The 16,590-nt window shown below is 37.1% G+C and overlaps 1 long non-coding RNA gene across 2 annotated transcripts; it reads left to right on the top strand.

Annotated features, from left to right (window-relative positions):
• Positions 1 to 95: 95 nt before the first annotated feature.
• Positions 96 to 14,552, top strand: LOC139076494 (uncharacterized). Of its 2 annotated transcripts, none has more exons than XR_011528186.1 (3): positions 96 to 234; positions 5,536 to 5,633; positions 14,236 to 14,552. It is a non-coding gene; the product is annotated as an uncharacterized lncRNA (long non-coding RNA). The 2 variants fall into 2 exon arrangements; XR_011528187.1 differs by lacking the exon at positions 96 to 234 and adding an exon at positions 5,155 to 5,292.
• Positions 14,553 to 16,590: the final 2,038 nt, after the last annotated feature.

Genomic DNA, 16,590 nt, shown 5'->3' with positions numbered 1-16,590 from the left:
ATTACCTGTGTTAAACTGGGCCAAGTCATAAGTTATTACAATGATCTTTGCTTTACCTTGAGTAAGGAAGGCTGTTCTTTGACCGTACCAAAGCTGGACTTTAGATGTTGTTATTTGTCTCCGTTTTTCTCTGCAAGCCTGATAATCACTTTCATCATAGAGGAGCAAAGCTGGCATTGAGTATATTGCCTATTATGACAGGTTCTTCTTGACCAATTCATGTATGACTATCGTGTAAGTAAACAAACAGTATATGTGTGCATGTGGGTGTGTGTATAAAATACTAGGAGAGAATGATGTCTTCTACATGTCAAGATTTTCTTACTGTGTTAAAGATCCTTTGCTCTCTTCTTCTGTGTTAGGAACCAGACCTCATTTGTTAAACAGTCTGATGTCAGTATGCTGCTTCACGATTAACAACATAGTACAACATTAACAACAAGGTCACCATCTAGTAAAGTTGGCTGATCTCAGTACTGAGGATAAAGGGCATTCAATATCCAAAGGGACAAAATGATGACAGTTATCAGATGGAGTGATTTACCAGATGCTGCCTTTCCAGAACTAGGAAGACATTGATACCCATTTCCTGGCCTTAAGATTCAAATAGGCAAAACCTAATGGCCTGACAGAGCCAAAGTAAGCCAAGAGAGTGAAATATGGGAGTTCCTTTTATATCTGACAGTTATATCCTAGAATAAATAAAATATTTATACTGTATCCCACTTCACTTGTCGATAATATGAAATGTCTATAAATTCTGCTTCTGAAGAATGATCGCTGAAAAATCTGGCATGATTTCCCTAATGAAAGTAAAGACATCAAGCTCAGATCTTCTTTTTTATCCAGTATGCTAGTCTGTTTGGGCTGCTATAACAAAATACCATAGATTGGGTGGCTTATAAACAACCAAAATTTATTTCTCACAGTTTTGGAGGCTGGAAGTCCAAAATCAGGGGGCTAGCATGGTTGGGTTCTAGTGAGGGCCCCCTTCCAGGTTTCAGATTCCTGACTTTTTATTATATTCTCACACGGCAAAAGGGGCCGTGAAGGGGTCTCTCTAGGGACTCTTTTATAAGGGCATTAATCCCATTCATGAGGGTTCCGCCTCTGGACTTTGTCACCTCCCAAAGACCTCTCCTCCTAATACAATCAACTTGAGCATTAGATTTTTTTTTTTAAAGATTTTATTTTTTTCCTGTTTCTCCCCAAAGCCCCCTGGTGCATAGTTGTATTATATTCTTTGTTGTGGGTCCTTCTACTTGTGGCATGTGGGACGCTGCCTCAGCGTGGTTTGATGAGCAGTGCCATTTCCACACCCAGGATTCGAACCAACGAAACACTGGGCCACCTGCAGTGGAGCGCGCGAACTTAACCACTCGGCCACGGGGCCAGCCCCTTGAGCATTAGATTTTTGACATTTGAATTTGGGGGAGGGGGCACAAACATTCACACCATAGCATTCAGATACTGACTTTTAAAAACAAAAGTGTTAATGTTACGAGTATACACACATACACACAAAAATAGCACGTACAGTAGAAAATAAAATTTAATTTTTTTTTGTTTAAATGGGACAGATGATTTGGTTCATCATAGGCCCCTGAAATTTCCTTAAAACTCAATTGTCTGGGAAAGAGAGAAATGTATGTTTCCATGGAGCCATACCATAAAACTTTAGCATTTGTGAGGGACTTCCAGATCACCCATCCCAACACCTTCATTTTGGAGATATGGAAACTGAGGCTCGGAGAGGTAAATGCAGACTTTGAGTGATATCTGTGAAACTATCACTCCACTTGCAGCTTGGTTCAAATATGATAACTCTTAAAATAATCCAAAATACTCCACTGACTGTTCCTACCACATCTAACAAGAAACAGCCCTCCAAAACAGTACTAATGAAACTAAAAAATATAGAACTTCAGCACATCATGAACTCTACATGTCAAAATTTCTTTTAGAAGAAACAGTCAAATGCATTACCACCAAAAAGGATAAATTCTAAGATAGTTACTAATCCTCTCAAGGTGTGCTGCTTTGTGACAAATAGAACACCCACTTTTTAAAATACAATAATTGGCCCGGGGGCCCAGCGGTTAAGTTTGCATGTTCCGCTTTGGCAGTCCAGAGTTTGCCAGTTCGGATCCCGGTTACACACCTATGCACCACTTGTCAAGCCAAGCTGAGGCAGGCGTCCCACATGTAAAGTGGAGGAAGGTGGGCATGGATGTTAGCTCAGGGCCAATCTTCCTCATCAAAAAAGAGGAGGATTGGCAGCAGATGTTAGCTCAGGGCTAATCTTTCTCAAAAAAAATAAATAAAGTAAAATACAATAAATAGGCCCTCCAAAAATATAATCTTTGAAAATATAATAGGTACATAACATTAGTTGTGTGAATGCAAGCTTAAAAACCAAACAATCCCAGCCCAATTCATACAAATCCGCTCACGGAAGGTGGGATATAAGATGACCTAAATATGTGCAGTGAATGGGGTGCTAACTCTGTTAGCCCAGCCCCCACTCCTTGACCATGGGACGTTACGATGACTCCTGAAACAACACAGTTGCACATACAATACAGTAGTCCCTAGCTACATGTGGCCATTTAAATTTAAATTAATAATATTAAAAATTTGGTTCCTCAGCGATACTAGCCACTAATGTTTAGTCTCTACAGGGTTGGACAGTACACATAAAGAACATTTGCTCATCACAGAAAGTTCCATAGGACATCATTGCTCAAGCCAAGATTCTTTTACTATTCACCTTAAATTACCCTTTGTGTTTTACTCCTGAATTATCTTTTGTAATTTTCTAATAGCTTTGGTGCCAACTATGCCATATCTCAGCAATGTCGTTCTGAACAAGTCACTTAACCTGCTGAGCTGGTTTGCTCATCTTTAACATCAGAATGCTAATTCCTTCCCTGTCTGTCTCATAGGTTGTTGTGAAGCTCAAATGAAAATGTAACCATACAAATATAAAGTGTTATTATTCCTGGAGGCCCTTTTCCTTTTTTCATTTTCTAGTGACTGCCAGAAAAAAGTGATGTTTAACACCTTTTATACTTAAAATGTGGAAAAATATAATTTAGGAAAGATCAAGACTACTTAAAAGAACACAGAAGCTGGTTAGGCCTCTCAAGTTGGCCACATCGTATTTTTTCTAGGCTAAGTGACTGGGCTTCTACTCTACATAATGAGTCTTCGTAAAATAAGTTATAGACTCCAATGTGTGTAACCATAGAAACTATGTCAGTTGTTGTTTATCCAGCAGTAAAACTATTCCATAGTATATTTGTCAATCCTTATAATTATAGTAATAATAGCTAACTTTTATTGAGTGCTGTCAGCCATTTTGCTAAGTGCTTCATATGTATTATCTCACTATATTTCACAACAAACATATGGAGTAAGTACTATTGTTATTACCATTTTATATAGCAGAAGTTGGAGTCTTAAGAAATTTACGAAAGGTCACAAAGCAAGTGAGAGAAAGGGGATTTGCCGGATTTTGTTTTTTACTTTAACAACTTTTTATTTAAACATACATACGTACAGGAAAGTATGAAATTCATAAGTATACGGCTCAAAGATTTTTCATAAACTGAACAAACCCATGCAACCAGCACCCACATTAAGAAATAGAGTATGTCCAGAACCTCAGAAAACCCCTTGTCCCACTTCCTGTCTCTCCTCCCATACAAAGAATAACCATAATCCTGACTTGTAACACCATAAATTAGTTTTGGCTAATTTATAGGTTTGACTTTATATACATAGAATCATATTATGTGTACTCTTTTGAGTCTGATTCTTTTGCTCAACTTTACATTTTAAGATTTATTCATATTGTTGAGCATAGTTGTAGTTAGTTCATTTTTGTTACTGTACAGTATTCCATTGCCTGAAATACCATACTTTGCCTGTTTGACTGAATAAATACAGCTGATAGACATTTAGGTTGTTTCTAGTTTGGCGCTTACAGCGGTTTCCTAGGGCTGCTGTAACAAAGTATCACAAACTGAGTGGCTTAAGCAACAAAAATTTCTTATCTCACAGTTTTGGAGCTTAGAAGTCTGAGACCAAGTAACAGCAGGATGGGTTCCTTTGGAGGGATGTGAGGAAGAATCTGGTCCATGCTTCTCCCCTAGCTTCTGGTGATTTGCTGGCAATCTTTGCTGTCCCTTGGCTTGGAGAAGCGTTACCCTTCATCTTCACATGGCATTCTTCCTGTGTGTGTGTCTGTGTCCAAATTTCCCCTTTCTAAAAGATCGCCAATCATATTAGATTAGGGCCTCACCCCAATTCAGTGTGATCTCATCTTAACTAATAACTCTGCAACAGCCCTATTTCCAAATAAGGTCACAGTCCGAGATACTGGGGGTGAGGACTTCAACATATTTATTTGGGAGAGGGGACACAATTCAACCCATAACAGGACTATTATGAACAATACTGCTAAGAATATTCTTTGCATGTTTTGGTGAATATATGTATTCATTTCTGATGAGTATATTCTTGCAAGTGGATATGTTGGATTATAGAGTATGTATATGTGCAACTTTCATAGACACTGACAAACAGTTTTCCAAAGTGGGCATACCAATTTTCCCTCCTCTCATTGATCTATGAGAATTCCAGTTAAACCAAGCCTCACAAACATTTAGGATCATCTGTCTTTTATTTCAGCCATTATGATGGGAATATTGTTGTGTCTCATGGTGATTTCAATTTGGATTTCTCTGATGATTAATAAAGTTGAACTCCTTTCCATATCCATATTGACCATCTGGAGATCATCTTTGCTGATCTGTTTGTTTGCCTGTTTTTCTATTGAATTGCCTGCATTTGTCCTGGATTTACAACAACTCATTATTTTTCCAGAACTAATGGGTCTTTTATCACATATACGTATGTATATCTTTTTTCACTCTTCTTGGCATTAGGAACCAGGCTTCAGGCAAGTGAACCGATGTAAGAGATTTGCTTCACTTTCTGCCTCCTTTTTTTTTTTTGAAGATTAGCCCTGAGATAACATCTGCCTCCAATCCTCTTCTTTTTTGCTGAGGAAGCCTGGCCCTGAGCTAACATCCGTGCCCATCTTCCTCTACTCTATATGTGAGATGCCTGCCACAGCATGGCTTGACAAGCAGTCGGTAGGTCCGCACCCGGGATCCAAACCAGCGAACGCTGAGCTGCCGAAGGAGAACGTGTGAACTTAACTGCTGCACCACCAGGCTGGCCCCTCTGCCTCCTTTTCTTATGCATGTTTTTAAAATGCCAAAGGTAGGGGGGTATATCACACTCTAAAATAGGGACAGTAGGATACACTAAATTAGTGCAGAGCTATCCATAAGTATCTGGTCTATTTGAATTTTTTCTTTTTAATCTGATCTTTAGTTTTCAGAGAGTGAGAGTGTGCATGTTTGTCTATGTGAGTGTCAGACTGTCTATCGCTCCGTCTATTCCATTCAATGTTCCCTTCAAAAGGCTTTAGCTGTTTGGCTTTCTCACTTCTCTTTTTCACAGCTTTTTGTCTGGGCTTACTTTGCATGCCTTCAAGCACTGACTGCAGAGAAGGGTAGGACGTGTTCACTTTCAGTACCTAACATGAGACCTTCCATAAGGTAAGCCCTCATTATCGATTTGTTGACTGTACTTGACTGAAGCCTCCATTTCATTGCTATGCAATAGATGCATGGCATCCATTCACAGGATGCTGTCTTATTTTTTAAGAATTTTTAATATCAACAAGGAAATATTTCGACAGATAACAAGAATACCCAACTCTGTAAGTGAGGTTTAGGAAATCTCTAATATTTCTCCATGAAATATTCCTCGATTTACTCTAAATGTAAAAAGAACTAGGTCTGATCACTTAAGTGGCATCTCACTACTGATCCCCTTCCCACTTTCACCTATTATTACAGACAGAGTCTCTTATGATCCTCAACCTTGTATTGGTTCTCTAATGGGCTAGAACTCTGCAAAGAGTTTTCATGAGTTACTTTTTATTATGGTAAAATATACGAAACATAAAATTTACCATTTTAACTATTTTTAGGTGTACAGTTCAGTGGCGTTGATACATTCACATTGTTGTGCAACCATCACCACCACTCATCTCCAGAACTTTTTTGTCATCCCAAACTGAAACTCCCTAGCTGTTAGGCTGAAACCCCCGGTCCCCCTCTCCCTCTGACTCCTGGCAACCACCATTCTAATTTCTGTCTCTATAAATTTGACTATTCTAAGAACCTCATATAAGTGGAATCACGCAATATTCGTCCTTTTTTGTCTGGCTTATTTCACTTAGCATAGTGTCCTCAGGTTCATCCATGTTGTAGTCAGAATTTTAAGGTTGAATAATATTTCATTGTATGTATATATCATATTTTGTTTATCCATTCCTCCATTAATGGATATTTGGGTTGTTTCCACCTGGGTTATTTTATTTAATCTTCACAATTACTACCCTTGGAGACCTGAATTTGAAAGCTGACTCTCTCACTTACATAGCAACTGACCCTGGCCAAGTTTAATTTTCTCTTTGCATATTAGGTTCCTCATTTTTAAAATGGGAATTACCCACTTCACGGGACTGAAGTGAGGATTTAATAAGATAACAAAATGCCTAGTGTGGTGCCTGCCATAGAGTCGGTATTCCATAAATGACAGCTAATAACATAATGATTCATGTACATGGTAAACAATCAATAGTCTGTTCCATACATCTCAGGAGAAGTCCATACTAATGTATGCAATGTTCCCCTGATTTATGAAAAAGTCATCTTAGGTCATATATGTATGGCATCCCCAAAAGGAATTTTTGGCTTCTAAAGTAGTCAAATCAATGAACGAAGACAAGAATCATTTGTGAAACATGTACTTTTTATTCCACCCACAATATATTTGCCAACCTCAGAGAGGTTAAAATGTTAGTTCAAAGAGTTTAGTTTTAAGGAGTAACAATGATTTGTCTCTTCAGGGAACAAAAAGGTTCATTTTTTTATCTTTAAGAAATATGGACTTAATAACTTAATAGAAACAAAACATCTTCAGACTCAACTAGGACTAATCTAATTCTCAGAGTAAGCCGCTGGGAAAATAAATAGCCAAACTTTTTGGAAGAATTTTTTATGAACTTTTATAACAATCTAGATTTAGGTTGCCTCTAATACCAAATATTAATATAAACCATAAAGAGGTTTTAAATATGCCCTATAATTTTAATACCTAAAGCTTTAAAATAAACATTTTTCTGCTTATAGAAGTTTTGAACATGCAAAAAGACAGACAAAAGATTTGTTTCCAATCTTTTTTCCTAAGCAAATTTTTTTTAGGGGGGAGGGGGTGTAAACATAGTGAATGATTCTCTATATTCAATTTTATATCCTTCTTCACTTAACCTTATAATACAATACACTACATAGGATTTTTGCAAAGTAATGAGAAACTCTTTATAAACACATTTTAAACAACTAATTAATAATTTTTTCTTAATCCTTTTCTAAGCAAATATTTCAAGAGAGGAAATATAGCCAAGTGATTAAGAATGTGGACTTAAATTTCTGGGTTCAAATCTCAGTCCTACCAGTTGCAAGCATAAACTTGAGTAAGTTTCTTCTTCTCTGTGTCTCAGTTTCTTCACTGAAAAATGGGAATAGTGATAGTATACCTACCTGATAGGGTTGGTATAAGGATTAAATGTACTAATCTTTAACGTATCAAATACATATAAATTCATTAAGTACATATAAAATGCCTTAATAGTGCCTCACATATGCTAAGCATTCTATAAATGTTGCCTATTATTTCTATTAGCTATTAAAAATCCTGGGGCCGGCCCCGTGGCCAAGTGGTTAATTTGCCATGCTCCACTGTGGTGGCCCAGGATTTCGCTGGTTCAAATCCTGGGCACAGACGTGGCACCGCTCATCAAGCCATGCTGAGGCGGCATTCCACATGCCACACAGCTAGAAGGACTCACAACTAAGAATATACAACTATGTACCGGGGGGCTTTGGTGAGGGAAAAAAAAATCCTTGGTGTGGTATACTAGATACTGAAATCTTAAAACAAGATAGATATAATAATTGACTGACTATATTTAAAATCCATAACATTGTTTATAGATAACTTATTTATAACGCTTTCTCAGTTTAAATTTTAACATCTATGAAGTATTTCAAGTCAAGTAGTGTGACTTCTAATCCCCAATTTTTATTTTATGAATTAACTTTATGAATTTATTTTTCACTTGTCAAAAGGATATACATATTCAATAAAAAATATAATTTGTCAGATCTTCTAATGAAAAGTGCTTAATAATAGAAGTGAAAATCAATAAAATTTAAATTTCCATTCCCCAGTCCCACTGGCCACTTAGTCATACCAGCCAGCTTAATAGCCACATGTGGCCAGTGGCCACAATATTAGACAGAGCTGATACAGAACATTTCCATCACTCAGATGGTTCTATTAGACAGAGACATATTATGTCCTTAGGCAGAAAGTGGCAAGTTTGGATTATGCATCAATTCATGAGTAATGTGCTTTTGTCCTAATTTCATTCAACTAACTCTGCAATTTTTAGTAATTAAAATTTTTTTCTATATGATACAAGCTTAATATTATTTGAGAGCTGGATCAGTCATCTACGGTGAGGATCAAAAGCAAGAAAAGCAATATGTGAGTGTAATATACACGTTTTATTTCACATTTTTCTTTTCTGCATTAAGTGAAAAGCTACTCTCACCATACTTAACAAGTGCTATCTTTTTAAATACTTAATTTAATAGATTAAATACAGCTTAAAAATCTTTTCATAATGAAAAATTACAATTTGCTGAGCAGTGGAGAGACTAATATAATAAACCTTCCTGCATCTATTACCACCCTGTTTCAACAATTATCAATTGATGACCAATCTTTTTTCACCTATAACCTACCTGTTCTCTCCCCCGACCCTCCACTAAATTATTCTGAAGCAAATCTCAGACATTATTTTGTTTTGTGTGTAAACATTTTAGTGAGTATCGCTAAAAGATAAGAACTCTTTTTTTGTTTGTTGATTTTTATTTTTTTCGATTTTATTAAGATATAATTGACATCCAGCACTGTATAAGTTTAAAGTGTACAGCAAAATGACTTAACTTACATATCGTGTGAAATGATTGCCACAATAAGTAAGAATTCTTTTTTAAACATAACCACAATATGCATTATCACAGCTAAAAACAAACAAACAAAAACTTAACAGTGATTCTTAACGTTATCAAATATACAGTCATTAACCGCACCCCCCGCCCCCCAGAAAAAAAGTCCAGTTACTTTTTCTGATTTTAACATCAAATTTCAAGGTTGGGAAGCACATGTGGTATTGTCATCAATTCAAGGTCACTGATTTGGTGTCAGAAACACCATAGATCAATATTCAGGAAATGAGAGCAGTATGTTTTATCTATTATTTGCTAATGACAACAAAAAAAGCTTAATAAACAAATTCAAAAATAATCTGTAGAAACAAAAATACTTTAGGCTATCCATTTATTCAAAATAGGCTAAATAATCCTAATAATAAAAACAAGTTACTACCTCACATCCATTAGAATGGTTACCATAAAAAAAAAACAAAACAGAAACTTAGTGTTGGCAAGGATGTGGAGAAATTGGACTCCTTTTGCACTGTTGGTGGGAATGTAAAATGGTACAGCTGCTGTGGAAAGCAGTATCACAGTTCTTCAAAAAATAAAAATAGAATTACCATATGATCCAGCAATTCCACTTCTGGGTATATTCAAAAGAATTGAAAGCAGGGTCTCGAAGAGATATTTGTATACTGATGTTCATACAGCATTACCCAAAATAGCTAAAACGTGGAAGCAACCCCAGTGTCCATGGACAGATGAATAGATAAGCAAAATGCCGTATATACGTACAGTGAATACTATTCAGCCTTAAAAAGAAAGGAAATTCTGATGTGCTGCAACATGGATAAACATTGAGGACATTGTGCTAAGGGAAATAAGCCAGTCACAAAAAGACAAATACTGTAAGATTCCACTTATGTAAGGTACAGACTTAGAGTAGTCAAAATCATAGAGACAGAAAGTAGAACGGTGGTTACCAGGGACTGGGGGGAGGGTGAAATGGGGAGTTATTGTTAAACGGCGTAAAGTTTCAATTTTGAAAGATGAAATGAGTTCTGGAGATGGAGGGTGGTGATGATTGCACAACAATATGAATGGACTTAATACCACTGAATCATACACTTAAAAATGGTTAAGATGGTAAATTTTATGTTACGTATTTTACCACAATAAAAAACTTGGGAAAAAACAAGTTAACACACTACTCTATACTGCTTGCAACAGAAGACAAACTACATAAGGGTGAAACAAGATAGAGTAATAAATATTTTGCATATGTGTTTGCAAATCTAGCATACGCAAATACATGAGTGATCCCACTATTCTTGAAGAAGGACAATATTATTCATACAGGAACTCATTTTTTTTTTTTTTGAGGAAGATTAGCCCTAAACTAACATCTGCTGCCAATCCTCCTCATTTTGCTGAGGAAGACTGGCCCTGAGCTAACATCCGTGCCCATCTTCCTTTACTTTATATGTGGGATGCCTGCCACAGCATGGCTTGACAAGCAGGGCTTAGGTCCACACCTGGGATCAGAACTCGTGGACCCTGGGCCACCAAAGCGGAACATGCAAACTTAACCACTGTGCAACCAGGCCAGCCCCCAGGAACTCATTTTTGCTTGGAGATTTTATAATTTCTACTTAATGTTGAGAAAATGATTAACAGTAAAAATATGAAGAAAACATAAAAAATTGATGATAAATATCTGCACTGGTAGAAGAAAATAAGTTGTTTCACTCAGCTAAAATATCCTACTCACAGGCTAGAAGTAAGAGATAGAGAATGGATTGTGAAACTTTTGACCTATTTAGCACAGAGATTCAGATACAGGGATGAATAGACAAGACATACTATCATCCAAATTGAGGTTACTAGTTGCATTTACTGGATGCATTAGGAAATTTGGTAGCCATTGTAGGATTTTATGGTGAAGAGAAAGATAAACGAAGGCAAGGCCAAAAAAATCAAGGAAATGGGGGGAAAACCCCCTACAAAACATAGCTGAATATAGACCCAGTTGCTTCTGATGAGGTATGTGTGTAAATCTGAGTTACATTTAATTTTTAAATTTTTTTTAATCTGCAGGCATTTACAAAATGGACTATATGAACTCTGAGATCCTGTTCACTTCTAAACTTGATATTCTAAGTTTCAGTTGCTTTTTGAAATTTTAATTTGTATTCTAACACTTCTTCCCTGGGAAATAACTTGTTGGTCTTTTAATATTTTTTAAATTCAATCATTCAGTAGTTCATCTAGGCATTCTTTCTTTTACAGAGTTACCTACAACAATATCTTATGACATTGTGGTATATAGTGGGGTCACAAAAATGAATCAGACACCTTGTCTGCCCTCAAGAAGCTCACTATCTCTATGGCAAGGGTATCCAGGTCTACTGGTAATTTCTTTTTCTTAAAGGAGAAGGAGGAGTGAGGTTAGGAAGTGGGCTAAAGATGTTTCAGGTAGGAGGAATTTTGAAGGTACACAAGTAGAACCTGGGAAACGAGAATGCCTGGTGCCTGGAGACATTACAGGTAGTTGAGTATCCTGGGGGAGAAGGGTGGTGAGTGATTGGGCTGTGTGGGTAGGAGGGGCTACATAATTAGGCACTCTATTTTGCATGCTAAGGAATCTGGATTTTGTCCTGAAGGCAAGGGGAAGTCAATTAAAGACTCAAATGAGAAATGTGATAAGATAAAATATGAGTTTACAATTAATCTAAGGATCAGGTGGAAGTATATTCAGATTAGAGGCACAAAAGTCAACTGAAAGAGAGTTATGGTAATCCTGGCCGGAGTCACACTTACCTGGAGCAAAGCAGGGACAGTGGGCACTCAGAGGCAGGGCCAGACCCCAGAGATAATGAGGAGGTAGAACTTGCTGGACATGGTGAGAGTCCCACCCAGGATTTAGCAGGTATAGAGGAGGATCTTGAGACCATAGTTTAATAAAATTTCTCGGGTAATGTTGTTGATTAGTCAAGTGTGGGACCCACCAGAGCAGACTGCTTCTCAAAGAGCTTGAGTGTCAAAGAAAAGAGGAGAGAGAGAACGGCAGTTAGAGGGCCAAGGGGAGCCTTTGGTTAAAGATGAGAAGGCCTTGACTGCTCACATGCCAAAGCCTGAGAACCAGCAAGGAGGGAGAAGCCAGAGGAACTGAGATCATGGAATCCAGCTCATGGGGGAAAGACTTTCAACAGGAGGAGGATTTCAGTTCTGAGATGAGAACTAAAGAAGAAAGGATAGGAACATAGACGCAGACGCTTGGAGAAGGAGGGGTGGGGACGGGGTTGAGGGAATTCAACCTTAAGACTCCTCAGTGTAGCAGGTGGTGAGCATCCAGCACCTTTTCTGAAAAGACTAAGGTGCATGAAAAGAAAGGTAAGGATCATGGAGATGAGAGGGACCTCACAAGAGAAAGATAGAGTGCTACTGGCTCTCAGAGAGCCCTATTGAAGAAAGAAACTGTGTGTTTGTACTGGTACCGATGAACACATTCTGTGATTTTCTTCCCGTAGGGTTGCCAGATTTAGCAAATAAAAATATTCCCAGCTAAATTTGAATTTCAGATAAGCAATGGATAATTTTTTAGTAAAGAGTGTTTCATGAGATATTTGAGATCTACTTAAGCTAAAAAATTATTCATTAGTTATTTGAAATTCAGATTGAACTGGGCATCCTGTATATTATCTGGCAATCATATATGCGAACTTGAAAAATCAGATGTGAGGATTATGACCTAATAGTTAAAGTTAAGTTGAAGTTTACTATGAAAATCCTCTTCATTTATTAATGTTTATTTCATTTGCAAGCATGACTCACTGTCAGCAGCAGACTGGGCCACAAACACATGCTCATCACATGGCAACAACTACAAGCAACACTGATTAGCTCATGATTGTCAAGCTGTTTCTTTCCTACCTGCTCTGTCTCATTTCCAGAAACATCCACCTTCACTTCTGACTCTGGGAATCAATGTTTTTTAACAGTGAATCATCTGTTAGGTTTTGTTATCCAGATCTGGAAAAATTTAATCATTTCTCTTACACTATCCTAAAGCAGCTACCCTGATATTAGCTAAAAGTAGGGTAACCAACTGTCCCAGTTTGCCGAGAACTGAAGGTTTTCCAGGACTTGGGATTTTCAGTTTCAACACTAGGAATGTCCCAGGCAAACCAGGATGGTTGGTCATCTGCCTTGACCATTATAGATTCCTTTAAGCCAGTGATGTCTCTATTTTGATGATTAAGCTTTCATTCTCACAGGAGAATTATAATTTTTGTCCTCAAGAAACCTCATCTTCATTACTATAATTATCTCTCTCTTTTATATAAAATGTAAGAATTTATAAAGAAAAATGTACATTTTTCATATTTTATGCCATATCAAGTTTTAGTTCTTAGAACATTCTCACTGGAAATGTATGTCAATTATAAGATCATATTTTTTCTAGGCTAATTATTAGTGGTGCCATTTTTAAATGATTGAGTCAAGGAAAGAGTTGATGCTTATACATAGGCTGACTTCATCCCTTGTGTACCAATTTGGAGATATCCTATGATCCATGAATAATATAGAATGACAAAATACATGTATATATCTGTATATATTTGTATACTAGATGCAAAATATATATGATTGGCAATATCTTACTTTCAGAACTCAAAAATCTTAGTTTTGTACCTTGAAGTGAATTACCCTCATATAAACTTCAAGGAAACTCTCATTCCACTGGCTAAAGCATATCTTTAGCACAGGGCAAAAACAAAGACAACATAATTTTGGAGTCATGCTTAGGTCAATTAAAACCCTTATTATGGTGGCAATGTTAGGGTCCTGATTTACAGTTGTGAAAGAGGCTAGCTGCCAAACCAATATTGATTCTCTTCTTCTTACTTAATAACAAAACCTTGATTTTATTCCAGGTAGCAATATGATGAGCTAAAAAACTCCTTTTCACAGCCTCCACTGCAGGTAGACATGGAATCAGAAAGCCTCCTTAAGAGAGGGACAGCCAGCTTGCATGAGTCCTTTTAACTTTCTCTCCTTTCTCTTGCTTCTTGCCTGGAAGTCAAACATGGTGGCTGGAGCTTTGGCTGCTATCTTGGACCATGAGGAAACCTTGAAGATAGAAGCCATGGCTACAAAAGACACAGTAGGAATATGGAAATAGGCTAGGTCTCTGATGACTATGGCACCACCCTATGAGATCTAGACCTTCCATCCCCAAACTTTTATCTGAGAGAAAAGCAAAGATCCTGTTATTTTTATTATTTGCTACTAGCTGCCAAATGTAAATCCCAACTGATTCAATGGTTAATTGTGAATATAAATAAAGGTGAGGTATTGCTTGAATTAGTAATAACAATAAAACTTATTGAATGCTTACTGTGTGCCAATTTCTGAAATAGTTTCTAAACATTGTCTCATTTAATCCTCATAAAGGCTCTATGAGGTAGGTATTGTACATTCTCCATTTTTCATATGAAGAAACTGAGCTCAAGAATGTTAAGTAACTTGCTCGAGGTGAGACACTAGAAAGTGGTGGTATTGGGACTCAAACCCAGACAGGTTGCCGTGAGAGCCCTGGCTCTCAACTTTTCAAACGTAAAAGTTGTTCAAGCCTAGTGCAACCTAAAGAAGATTTTATAGTTTTTAATACAAGTCATTCATTTGTGAAATTATGATTGAGTGTTTGAGTTTTGCTGTTTAATAGAAGCTGACTATGTAGAAATGAATAAGGCACATATCCCATCTTTATAGCTCCTGAATGGGGGGGAAAGAATCCACGAAATATTCCTATGAATCTGTTTAATAATCCTAAGGAAATTACTAAACAGGGAAGGCTTTCCTTCAGAGCCCTCACAATCCTCATCAATCCTTTCCACACCTCCAGTTATAGCCAGGACTGTTGCCTGATTATGTGACACAGGATTCTAGAAGGCTCTGTTCACATCCCTAGTCACTGCTGATTTGTGTATTTATTACTATGATTTTCTGGCAGATGGCAGTAAAATGTCTTGAGAAAGTCTGTTTTTTTATAACTTGCACAAGGATGCTATTAGGGCTAGCGGCAAGGCTGATTATGTCCTTCTGACTTGTGATCTCCCACCCAAAGCACCCCAGAGCCTAGCCCCAATCATATCCTAACCCTAACCCAACAAGCTGTGTCCCAGAGAGCTTCCAGTGTCCTGGAATTAACCCTGTCATCTCCATTCAAGGTCCTGCTATCATTTAGCTGTCAAGGCAATGAAGTCCGTAAACTAAGTCATGATAAATATGGAAATCAATCTTTATTTTTGATTTTCTCTCTTGTCAAGACACACTTGGACACTCAAAGTCTTAATGCATAGAAGTGTGTGTGTGTGTGTGTGTGTGAGAGAGAGAGAGAGAGGAGGGAGAGGAAGAGGGAGAAAGAAAGAGAGAGAAATTTTAATAAAGTAATAGTCATTTAAAAATATAGTACTCTTACTATAATCCCTTACCCTTCTCTGTCTAATTCCCCAGGTGAAACTCTTTTTAACGCTTACACTTTTTTTTCTGGTAAATACCTCCATATTTCTAAATAATCTGCTTACACTGGTATATCTTATTTATTAATTTCAAAATTATTTATTAATATCCTGTTATGATGAATGAGAATTTACATCCTTTATACCACCAATATCACTTTCCTTACATCTGCCACTCTTCCAAGATAGTTATATGGCATTTTTTGGTTAAATCACTTCTCAGTATTTACACTTTCATGGCTGTGTAAATATTGACACTTCAGAATCATGTTCTATCTTGTAAAACATTGTCATTCAGCGTTAATAATTGCCACATTTTATCATTTCTTAACATTAATAACTGCCTCATTTCTCATGAGAAATTTTTATACATGCTCCATCATATCCCTCAAATATCAATATTTTTCAAGTACTCAAACATATCAGAAAATCTGTCCACTCCAACAGGCTCCCCCAATCCTCCTGCTCCAGGGTTGAATGGTTATTGCTGGGTTTGTTGCACAGCTGTCCTTTAGGTTGTCCTTCCGCTATTACTCGGGGACTTTTCTTTGCCTCCTACCTGTGTTGGATCCCTTCCTTCCCGTAGTCCCTGAAGTTTGCTGTCATGAGTGCTCCCTCAACTGTTGGAGTATATTCTCCAGCAGTTTCCTCCAAAGTTATGTATTTGAATTCTCATATTTCTGTAAATGTCTTTATTTACCCACATACTTGACCATTAATTCATCTAGGTGAAAATCATTGTCTCACAAATGTTTCAAAAATGGCTTCATTGTCCTCCAGGGTGTTAAATTTTTGCTGACCAGTCTGATGTCACATGGTTCCTATTCCCTTGCATGTGAACTAATTTTAAAGACACTTTCAAGATTCTTTCATCCCTGATGTTCTGACCATTTCATGACTATATGCCTTGGTAT

The sequence above is a fragment of the Equus przewalskii genome, chromosome 16 (assembly GCF_037783145.1).
Source record: "Equus przewalskii isolate Varuska chromosome 16, EquPr2, whole genome shotgun sequence".
In the NCBI taxonomy this organism is placed as follows: Eukaryota; Metazoa; Chordata; class Mammalia; order Perissodactyla; family Equidae; genus Equus; species Equus przewalskii.
Note: the sequence above shows the minus strand (reverse complement) of the source record. Positions and strands in the feature narration are given on the sequence as shown.